We start from the raw sequence: 12,100 nt of genomic DNA, 5'->3' as shown, positions 1-12,100 counted from the left end.
AGCACCCGACGGCGGCGATCACCACCCCCTATCGTCTCTGTGATCATGAGATCAGGGGAGAGTGTGGGGAAAGAAGTGGCTTACCCTTAAAGCGGCTGCGCGTTTATGCCTGCAGAGCACAAATTGAGAATCAAGATGGCGCCCACATGCGCTTATGTGGAAAAAAGTCCCGTGGAATCTCGGGGAATCTCGGAGAATCTCGTACCCTGATTCCATAAATAATTAGGAAAGGAAAGCGGGAAGACAGACGAGTTTTAGTCACTAAAGCGAACGGACGTGTGTAAAAGAAGAGGTAGAAGAAAAGAGTGTGGTGAACGAAACAAACAATGACTCGGTTGAAAGTAGAGTTGTAACGAACACAACGCTAAAGCGATATGTTACAAGCAAGGTTCCCCTTTTCATGTGCGATAAACATTAGATAAGTGAAAATGAGATTAGGATAGACCGAGATTTGAACTTTGTAAGCAAGGTTCAGAAATGGAATTTAGCATTGTTCAGTTTCACATAAAATAGTTTAGATATGTTGTTGTAAAAGGAATTTTAATTGTTCAATTCTTTTTATGAAAACTGAATTAAAATAAGGTTAGCTAAAAAATAATGAACAATGCAATTCATATATATAAAAAAAATAGGTTAGAAAAAATAGGAGTGAGAATTCTTTGTCTCCAGAAATGGTTTGGAAACGTGCCGAACTACGCCTGTTAAGGCCACGTTGGTCTATCACGTTGATAGACACACGTATGGCATCATGGCAGAGATGAATTCTCAATATAGGAGCTAGTTCAGTCGAAGAAGAAAAGAATTCTCGGAGTCGGACAGAGAGAGAGAGACAGAATCCCGAGTTGAGTCAAACGGGGACATAGCTGACATGAGGAGGGTCCCCCTTTAGAAGGGAAGGGTTAAAACATTAAACATGTAGAAACGACTTTGAATTCCTGGATGTCATAATCATTTCGACCGGTCAACTGAAATAAAAGAAAATATCATATTTTTGTAACTGACGTCTCTGTGTACTTATTCTACAAGAAAGGTAATGTGTAATCATTATTAATGAACTTTGTATAACCCTTCCAAGTAATGTGCCCCCCTCTCCATCCTAAGTAATGTGTCACTCCATCTTAAGTAATGTCTGTCCTCTCCTGTGTTAAAAAAACTCCTCTCCCCCTCTGTGAAACAGAACTGTAGAACTGTATAAATGTCTCTCTTCTCTCTCCCTCATCACCATCGTATATCTTGTATTACATGTACCCGTTACATGTCCGCCGTCTCTAGTCAATATGAATGTCCCCTATGTAACTGAAAGTGTTTCTGCATTAACACAGAATGCGGTAAGCTGATACTACAAAAGGGGAATCTCCTCTTAGCAGAAAGCAAGGCGCGCAAGTCGATCCAGCAGGGTGGCAGTGGCAAGCAGATCATACAGAGTTACCCGTCTCCGGTAATGTGAATTGTAGCGAATTCTGCTGTGTTGATACTACAATCTGAGTTTTTGAGGAACAATTATTTGCAGATTAGTAGTGACTGCGTTTCGAAGGTTAATTTGTTTCGTTTAGCGAAATCAATTGAGTTTTCGAGAGTTTCGAACTCTGAGTGTATAGATAGCGCTATATATTAATAAGAAAGAGGTCATAAGCTAGAAAAGTCTAACGTTAGTGAAACAAATGAGTAGAGGCTGATATGATGTGGGATACTGTGTGTCTTGATTGAGATAACGCCGTAACATTTTGTTGGAAATCCCTGCTGTCACGAAGTACTAAATTCATTTTGCTCGCCGTTAGGTTAGAGGTTGTCGATAAGTGTTAAATTCTGAAGTGAATTTGAAATATTTAGATTGTCATTTGTGAAAACTGTAGAGAAGTAAAGTGATTGTTAAAAGAGCAACGTATAAAGACAAGGGAAGAAAATTCTCCATGTCACGAGTTACCTAGTGGAGCTCGTAAGGTTGACAGGAGGCCTGAGAGTAAAAAATGGTAGTGTTCTTAGAAAAACTAGTGAGGTGATAATACCATATTCACGCTGTCACTGACTTGGTGAGTGAATGCGAACCGCTGGGATATTGATCGGAGAATATCAAGACGGAAGATGAGTTCGATACGGTTAGGCAGCCTTTAACTAGTACTTAAGACTAGTGAGATGATGATCATGTCAATACACCAGTCACTGATCTTAGTGAGTGAGTGGAATCTGTGAGATATTGATCAGCCAATTTCATCGAGGAATCGACGTTTGATGAAGCTAGGCAGCCTTTAACTAGTACTAAGGATGCAGAGGAATATGCCGGAGTATTAAGACTGTTGGAGGATAAGTTACCGTTATTATGAGACTGATGGACCGTACAACGTAATTATCTAGGAAGTTGGAAAAGTTGGAAAACCGATCAAGAGGGCAATGATTCCCATAATGGGCAACACGTTGACCGGAGAGTGTTGAGACTATGGACTGTCGATTGCGGGTCCTGCGTGGGGGACATATTCAGAGAAAAATTATCGTGGAAGAAATACTATAGGACGAAATACGTCAAGGACATATTCAGGGAAGTATTGTTGAAGAAATCCCGTATAATGAAATACGTAACGTCTCCCGCAAGGTAGAGACGGGGTATTCAGAGAAGATCGTTGAGGAAATTCCGTATGACGAAATATGAAGTGCTTCCTGTGAGGTAGAGACAGTATCGTTGAAGAAATCCCGTATGACGAAATATGTAACGTCTCTCGTAAGAAAGTGATAGGGATATTCAAGGAAAAAGTATCGTTAAAGAAGTCCAATTGTTGAAATTTATCTGACACGGCAAAGATGGAAATATCCAAGGAAGAAGTAACTAAACTATGATTAAAAGGTCCAAGTAAATCAGGAGGAATTCTCGGTATTAACTGATTCAAGCGCAAAGGATCTTGTTTCTGACAAGCACGAGGCTTGAAGTTATGAAAAGTCTAGGGAGTGTTGATCCTGATGAAGAAATATAAAACGTCTCAGGCGGGATAGAAACGGATCAATCCAAGGAAGAAGAATTGTTTCAGAGATACGCCCCGTAAGTTATATGTGTTAATCTGGCTGACACCAATGAAGCAGTCCTGAGTTGTTTGACTGAACACATAGGGGTGTGGTTAGGCAGGGTGAGTGAGGACGTTAATGCCACTCAAGTGAAAAAAGGCGCATTGATTACCAAAGACCTGGAAAAAATTGTTGAAGAACTTAAAATTGACTTTGATGTTTTTTATGATTTCTTTTATAGGCGAAGAAATCGAGAGACAGCCCGGCGTGAAATTTAACTTCAAGAGGAGACCACAAAACCAAGTTAAGTTAATTAAAAACAAAGAAAAAAAAGAGACATAATAAAAAAATAAAGAAAACGGAAAATGGATTAGAAGAACTTTTAATCATGAAAAGAATGTATTAACCCCATATGAGACAATGGTCCATGGGAGATAACTGAAAAAATATAGTTAGTCATATTGCATGTTGAATAAAATCTTTTGATCATGAAAAAATGCGTTAACTCCATAAGCAGCAATGATCCAGTGGAGATACTTAAAAAAAGAGGAGGAAAAGTCAATAGTAGAAGGCGAGTGTTCCCCCTTAATTAGTACCGAATTTTGTTTTGCTTTTATGATGAACCATAAGAACATATAACCTTTTCTGCTTATATAGAAGGATATATAATCTGTTTGTGCTTTTGTAGTGAACTATTTCCAATGACTAATAAAACGTTTCTTGTATTAATATATAAGCTCTGATGACGTCACTTCCGGTATCGAGTAGAATAATTACATGTTGAATGATTTCTTTTGCAGTAAACTGGTAGTTAAATACATGGACAGTACGAACCAGCTAGTGTGAAGTATCGCTTAACATGGATTATCGGGGATTAGTTTTAGAGTTTGGTCTCAGGTTTCGGAGTTTATTTGAACTCAAGCGAGACTGTCCATCGCACTGAACCTGCCCGCGAAAACTGCCGTCCGATAAGAAAGAAATCGGTTGTAAAAATAGAAAAAAAAATTCCGTTTGAATATTATCGAACTATCAGGAAGGAAAATTATAATCGACATTTTTATTCTTTATATTTTATTTCTCCTGTGAAAAACTGTACAAAATTATTTTTTATTTCTCTCTTGTGAATAATTAGTTTTATACGAATATTAAAACAAGTGTCAGCGTCGATTAATTTTATTATTATTATTATTATTATTATTATTATTATTATTATTATTATTATTATTATTATTATTATTATTATTTGCAAGTTAAATTAAAGAAAAACAACCAAGTTGAATTATCTTTATCAGGTGAAGAAAGAAGAGAGAAAGGATCATCAAACTGCTCCATCAATCCGGTCTTCGTGAATGCGACTGAAACTGCGTCGCAGGATTTTGTGAATGTTCAAGCTGAACAACCTTGGACTACACTTCTGGTTCTGTCTGTCACACTACATTGTAAATCTTTTAATCGAAAAAGTACTCGTTCTAACGATAAGGCGTAAGTACAAGTGTAACGTAGCCGTTACTTGCAAATGGACAAACAAATAAAACAAATGAAATGTCCGAGTCGACATTTTTTCTTTTTCAATAAATGCTTTTATTTCCGTTACTTTCAGCACCACTTAACAAAGTTTCTTGACATGTGTTTATTTTATCTTGCTTACTTTTCTATTTCTTCCGGCCGCATGCGGTATTTTCCAATAATGTTTGGCCTTCGCATTTATTCGTCTATTTTCTTCGACGTCGTGTTTCTTTTCTCTGACCTGACGCCAGCCGTGTGCCGGCCATTTCTCACCTGCGTCTTTAGGGGTGTGGTTAACAACGTCCTTAGGTACCAAGTGTCATAAGACCTTAGCAGTTGCACAGAAAACGAGAAACGGTTCGACCAAAGGCGCTAGTCGTATAAGACTGTCTATGAGCCCGAGGAAAATTCGGGACGTGGACCAATCCATCTCAGCGGTCTATATTAAACCACTCTGGCTGTATGCCTACCCTTTTGAACACACCCGGGTTAGGTTTTGCGTAAGGCATTGAATAAAGCGGGATTAAAGGTTTCGAATTGCGAAGAACGTGAGAATTTAGAACTGGATAATGTATCGAGATAATTAAGAAAAATTGTATACTGGCTTAATAAGTAAAGATGTTGATGGGTTATGGGCCAGCTTCCATAAGTGGAAGTGCATGATAGCAGTTCTGATCGCAATGTTGGTGGCAGTTATGAAGTGTGTGAAGAAGCAAGTGAGAACGCTTGAGAATAAAAGACAAGTGAATGAAGGCGCGTTGATTACCAAGGACCTGGAAATAAATTGTTGAAGAACTTAAAATTGACATTGATGTTTTTATGATTTCTTTTATAGACGAAAAAATCGAGACAGTCCGGCGTGAACTTTAACTTCAAGAGGAGACCACAAAACCAAGTTAAGTTAATTAAAAACAAAGAAAAAAATGAGATAATAAAAATAAAGAAAAAGTCTCTCGACTGAATAAATGAATTAGAAGAACTTTTTGATTTTTGAAAAAAAAAAGTTTACCCCATAGGTGACAATGTTTCAGAGGAGATAATTGAAAAAATATAGTTAGTAAAACTACATGTTTGTTTTTCAGGGACAATCAATTAGAAGAAGTTTTAATCATAAAATGAATGTATTAACGCCATATGAGACAATGGTCCATGGGAGATAACTGGAAAAATATAGTTAGATTGCATGTTGTTTTTTAGGGACAATGAATAAAAACTTTTGATCATGAAAAATGTGTTAACTCAATAAGCAGCAAGGGTCCAGGGGGAGATACTTTAAAAAAAAGAGGAAGAAAGGCAATAGTAGAAGGTGAGTGTTCCCCCTTGATTAGTACCGAATTTTGTTTTGCTTTTATGATGAACCATAAGAACATATAACCTTTTCTGGTGAACTATTTCCAATGACTAATAAAACTTTTCTGCATAAATATATAAGTTTAGTAGCATTAGTACATGTTGTATGATTTTGATACTTCTGCAGGTAAACTGATATGTGAAGACATAGACAGTACGAACCAGCTAGTGTGAAGTATCGCTGGACATGGATTATCGGGGGTTAGATTTAGAGTTTGAGCTCAGGTATCGGAATCTGTTTGAACTCGAAGGGAAACTGTCACTCGCACCACACCATACCACGAAAACACCAGTCCGATAAGAAAGAAATCGGTTGTAAAAATAGAAGAAAAAAACTCTGTTTGAATATTATCAAACTATCAGGAAGGGAAATTATAATCGACATTTTTATTCTTTATATTTTGTTTCTCCTGTGAAAAACTGTACAAACGTATTATAATTGTCTATTCTTGTGAATAATTAATTTTATACGAAAACTACAACCAGCGTCAGCGTCGATTATTATTATTATTATTATTATTATTATTATTATTATTATTATTATTATTATTATTTGCAAGTGAACTTAAAGAAAAAACAACCAAATTGAATGATCTATTTCAGGGAAAGAATGAAGAGAGAATGGATCGTCAAACTGCTCAACCAAGCGTCATGTAGCCTTCGTGAATGCGACTGAAACTGCGTCGCAGGATGTTGTGAATGTTCGAGCTGAACAACCTAGGACTATACTTTTGGTTCTGTCTGTCACACTACATTATAAATCTTTTAATCGAAAAAGTACTCGTTCTAACGATAAGGTGTAAGTACAAGTGTAACGTAGCCGTTACGTTGCAAATGGACAAACAAATAAAACAAATGAAATGTCCGAATCGGAATTTTTTTCTTTTTCAATAAATGCTTTTATTTCCGTTACTTTCAGCACCACTTAACAAAATCTCTTAACATGTGTTTATTTTATCTTGCTTACTTTTCTATTTCTTCCGGCCGCATGCGGTATTTTCCAATAATGTTTGGCCTTCGCATTTATTCGTCTATTTTCTTCGACGTCGTGTTTCTTTTCTCTGACCTGACGCCAGCCGTGTTCAGGTCATTTCTCACCTGCGTCTTTACACATCTGTTATCTTTGATGCCGATTTTCCCCCAAGCACATGTTGTATTTTCTCTCCTTTTAATTTGCATGTACGATCGTCTGCTATTGCTGCTATTTCTGCTAATCTATTCGGATGCTGGCCACACTTCCCTGCTAATGATATTTTTACGCGCTTATATGCACTATGTTAAAAAAAACCTTCCCTTCCAAAAATATCTGTGCAAAAATTTAATAAAACCAGCCTGAAGCAATAACAGAAAACAAGAAAACTCAAAATTTCACACATTAAAACGTGAATAATTAAGTCCAAAACATGTATTAGTGTATCGTCTGTTCGATATTTCCATTTTATACTTTTTTCAGAAATTCCTTTCCTTATTTATTCTTTCTTTTCGCATTTGTAAATAAAGAAATTCTTAAGTATTCTTCCAAATATTTAGAGGCAGCGTTTTAATATGTTGAAAGCAAAAAACAAAAAAACAAAACTCATTCAACTGTTTAAATAGCGAGAAAGTATGTTTTTCTTTTTTTTCAGAAATTTGTCCTAAGCAGTGTTAAAGTGATTTAGCTTGGTTGTGTAAGAATACATTTTCAAATGTTAAAAAAATATTTTACAAATCCAGTGAAATCATTGCAAGACCAAATCTGTGTTTTCATAGTCTTTAATATTTATTGGTCTTGAGTCTGTAAATTCACCAAACTGAAACAGAATATTATAAAATCAGTTTATTTTTTCTTGGGAATCTTCATAACACATGTTAAAATGTTAATCATGTTTTGAGATACATTTGCACATATAATTTTTTCTTGTAGTTTTTGTCTATTTTCTCTCAATATTTTATATCACAACATTTATATCTCTCCTTGACTATTCATAGATATTTACGCCAAACGTCCAAATAGTTTTTATTATGATTAAAACTTCTTTGAACCCCTGTAGTAACAGGTTACAACATTGTTCCTCGTCATATGACTCATCTCTTTATTGCTCAGTTTATTTTAACGAGATTATTTGAGATAACATTAGTTAATCAAATCCTTTTTAGTCCACGACCTTTTTGTCATTTAACGGCCCAGCCTCTGTTTGGCCAGATTATTTAAGACAATTTTTACCTATTTTGTCTCTTAAGTGCTCACTCACTTTTGACGAGATTATTCGAAACAATTTAAAGATGGTACTTGACCCAGCTGGTCAGGGGCATTATCTGTGCCCCCGATTTATCGGATATCAATATTATACAACAATTATTGCATTTTTCTCCTTTTTGTGCCACAATACAGTTTAACCTTATGATTAAACATCGGCTGATCTATGAAATTCAAACACTGTTTATTCACTAACTACTCTCTACTTTCTCCCACTCCCTAAGCTTCTTTGTTCGTAAACTGACCACCAAAGTCACAAACTTTTAGTAGCTAGGTTACATGCATACCTTGGATAATGTGATCATTTGTCCGAATTCAGTCAACAACTTTCAGACTTTCTATTGAAAATAAAATCGATCTGTATAACCGAAGACTGCGAGCACCCCAAGCATCTAATCACCATATATCCTCCTACCACTGCAGCAATGCAAACCACCGCGCCCTATCATCACAAAGAGCCTCAACTACATATGATAATTTTCATTCATGTCAAGTGCCTTACGTGACCGTCACACAGTCTTGCTTTTATTTAAAAAAGAAAACTACTTAACATTTTAATATTCCAGTGTTACGTATTTATCTGAGCATCGTATCGTAGTATATTCATCGTAGTAAAATACCGACAGACAAAAGCACCAGACAAAGTGACAAACCTCGCTTTAAAAATAAAATTATTTGTAAGTCGCTCAGCCCAGTCCGTGCAAAAAATAGCGTGTCTTTTCTTTGCCAGTTTCGTACTAAAAAAATAATTAAAGTAAAAAAGAAATCAATATCTTCATGTTTAATAATCATACTTGACTTTGACAGAAGTAATAGTCAATTGTAAACGACCCAAGTGGAGGTTAGAGGTGTCTATTTCGATCCCCGTATTTAACATTAGGAGATTGGGGCTTGGCGGCCAACAACAACCGTAGTTACTTTTTTAACGAGGAGGGGACATGTTTCCACCGGGCAACGCCGGTTAAGGGTCCTGCTCGTATTTAATAATTATTTTTCATAATGACTTGATTAATAGTCAATTATAAATGAGCCCCCAGCTTAGAACATAATTAATTTTAAAACCTTACTAATTCATAGCAATAAAACTAGAGATACCACTTCCATTCCAAACATAAAATTATAAAATAAGTTCAAGTAGAAATGGTGTATTTTATTTCCTGAATATTAGTTATAAGAATGCATAGCCGACAGGTAAGACTTGAACATTCGGTTTGAACACTAAAGCATTATTGACGGTAACCCACCGTTCCCACAAAACAAGAAAATATGAATGAAAAGACCAGAGTAAAATTCGAAAGTGAGCAGACAAGAAGAAAAAGAAAAGCAAACACTTGTACTCATCGACTGGTGTATTATCATTTTTTTTTTCTTTTTTAGTTCTTATTTGCGACTGCTTTTTTGCCTGTTTTTTTTTTATTTGTCCTTCCTTCTTCGACTGCATTGTTCTGTGGTAATGTGTTAATATTTTTCTTTCTTTTTTCTTCATATTGACCCCTTTTTTTATAAAAAGCAATATCACGGCGACCAAAATGAATATATTTAACGTTCAATGCTTCCAAGACTAAGCTCGTTTTCTTTTATGATTATACTAGCGGGGTTACCCGGCGTTGTTCGGGACCGTATAAACAATGAGAAAATTGAATTTGATTTTGAATATATTTATTATTCTTAGAAGAGAGGAATTTTTAATGTCTTTTTTTACTACGGTGGTCACCACTTATCAAGGCCCGGAATCGACTCAGGGAAGAGGGTTATTGCAAGTACAGTACGTTAGTGTGGAGATTTGATGAAGTGTTTACTTAAGGGGTGCGGTTCATTAGGAATTTGTTAACGCTGGACTTGAAGACATCCAAGTTGTAGTCAGGTGGGAAGCAGGCAGACGGAACAGAGTTCCACAGGCGTAATGTCTATTTATCATTTGCTATTTCGAGCAAAAGAATATTTTACCTAGCTAGGACGGGTATTAGATGTATAAAATAATTGTATCTTACCTAGGGTAGATAATTTACAAGTAGTATATGAAATACTTTTACCTTTGTAAGGACAGTTAATATACAACACATATTTAAAATAATTTTACCTACACTCGGACGGGTAATTTCAATACATATATAAAACACTTTCACATACTTTTTGACCCCAAATCTGACATTACTCTCTCCAAGTACACCCCCAAATGAGAACTTAAATCAACCCAACCCTCAAAAAAGAATTTTAAATTAACATAATCATACTTCTTTCTCCCTACCTCTCCAACCCTCACATCATGCCCGGAAGATAACATAATTTTTTTTTTAAATATAGATCACCCCCTATATTAACTTTCATAGTAAACCAACAATATATATGTATTAATCTAATTTTGAGATCGTAAACTGTTTAAGCCATATCCGGAATCGACTTTACAAATAAAGTAATTTTGAGATAGAAAATTGTTTAAGCCATTTCTGGTACACAATTTATATTCTACCACCCTTATTTAATCTAGAGTGACGCTGATTATTCTGCTAGTATATATTTGTCCCTATCTCATTCAATACGGGACAACGCCAGGAATACTCCTAATAGATAGCTTATTGTTGCTTAACTTTGGTGATCTACATTAAGCATTTGGTGTTCCCAAGTATTAAACCATCTGAGAATGACCGAGACAATGTTGTTTAACTTTAGTGATCTATATAAAGCACTTTGCATTCCCAAGTAGTCACCCATCTGAGAATGATCGAGACAATGTGGCTTAACTTTGGTGATCTCCATAAATCATTTGGAATTCTGAAGTAGTCACCCATCTGATGATGACCAAACAATGTTGCTTAATTTTGGTGATTTACATAAAGAATTTTGTATTCCGAAGTAGTCACCCATCTGAGAATGACCAGGACAATGTTGTTTAACTTTAGAGATCTATATATAGCATTTGGTGTTCCCAAGTAGTCACCCATCTCAGAATGACCGGGACAATGTTGTTTAACTTTAGAGATCTATATATAGCATTTGGTGTTCCCAAGTAGTCACACATCTCAGAATGACCGGGACAATGTTGTTTAACTTTAGAGATCTATATATAGCATTTGGTGTTCCCAAGTACTTACCCATCTGATAATGGCCAGGCTCTATGTTGCTTAACTTTTGTGATCTACATAAAGCATTTGGTGTTCCCAAGTATTCAACCATCTGAGAATGACCGAGACAATGTTGTTTAACTTTAGTGATCTATATAAAGCACTTTGCATTCCCAATTAGTCACCCAGCTGAGAATGACCGAGACAATGTGGCTTAACTTTGGTGATCTACATGATGCATTTAATGTTCCCAAGTATTTAATCATCTCATAATGACCAGACTCTATGTTGCTTAACTTTGGTGATCTATATAAAGCATTTGGTGTTCCCAAGTAGTTACCCATTTGATAATTGCCAGGCTCATGTTGCTTAACTTTGGTGATCTACATGAAGCATTTGGTGTTACCAAGTAGTTACCCATCTGGTAATGACCAATCTAATTGTTGCTTAACTTTTGTGATCTATATACAGCATTCTTTATCTCCAAGTAGTCACCCATCTGATAATGATCAAGCTTATTGTTCCTTAATATTGGTGAGCTACATAGAACATTCTGTATGATCTAAGACTTACCTATCTAATAATGACCAAGATCATTGATGCTTAACTTTGGTTTCTACATACACAAATTTTATTCCCAAGTAGTCACCCATCTAATAATGAGTAAGCTACATCCAAGTGAGGTCACTCGCATATTATAACAATGATTGTATATTATTCCAATTGTATTCGACAATGAAGCTACATCAAAGGAAGGTCACTTGCATATTATAACAATGATTGTATATTGTTCTAATTGTATTCGACAATGAAGCTACACCCAAGGGAGGTCACTGGCATATTATAACAATGATTGTATATTATTCTATGGTATTCGACAATGGAACTACATCAAAGGGAGGTCACTTGCATATTATAACAATGATTGTATATTATTCTAATGATGTTCGACAAC

The sequence above is a fragment of the Euprymna scolopes genome, chromosome 23 (assembly GCF_053919585.1).
Source record: "Euprymna scolopes isolate OS-2025 chromosome 23, ASM5391958v1, whole genome shotgun sequence".
NCBI lineage: Eukaryota > Metazoa > Mollusca > Cephalopoda > Sepiida > Sepiolidae > Euprymna > Euprymna scolopes.
Note: the sequence above shows the minus strand (reverse complement) of the source record.